Raw genomic sequence first — 428 nt, forward strand, 5'->3', positions numbered from 1 at the left:
GATCTTATATTTATTACTACTTCAATATTAGAGTTTTTAGTGTGTGACAACCTAGTCTCTTGTGGACGTGGTATTGTTTAGTAATAAATATAAGTGATTATCATTCTACCATTTTAGGACATACACTAAAAGGAGGATTTTAGAACTTGGTGTTTGGAGTTAATCAAAGTAAAACATAAGAACTTGTCTAAGTAGTTCAAATTCATAAGAAGTTGAGAAATATTTTCCTTATTCAAAGTGATCTTGTCTCCTCAAGAATTTGTCAATATGTAGTTTACTTTTCTTGTTAAATTGTTTATGTGCAAAACAACAAAAAACCATCAAAATATGTTTACTCATTATTTGTGCTTTGACATATTCATATGATTCATTCTATCAGGCAATTCATTGTGGTTCGACATAACCCTATACTATACTACAATTGAATC

The sequence above is a fragment of the Lupinus angustifolius genome, chromosome LG10, assembly GCF_001865875.1.
Source record: "Lupinus angustifolius cultivar Tanjil chromosome LG10, LupAngTanjil_v1.0, whole genome shotgun sequence".
In the NCBI taxonomy this organism is placed as follows: Eukaryota; Viridiplantae; Streptophyta; class Magnoliopsida; order Fabales; family Fabaceae; genus Lupinus; species Lupinus angustifolius.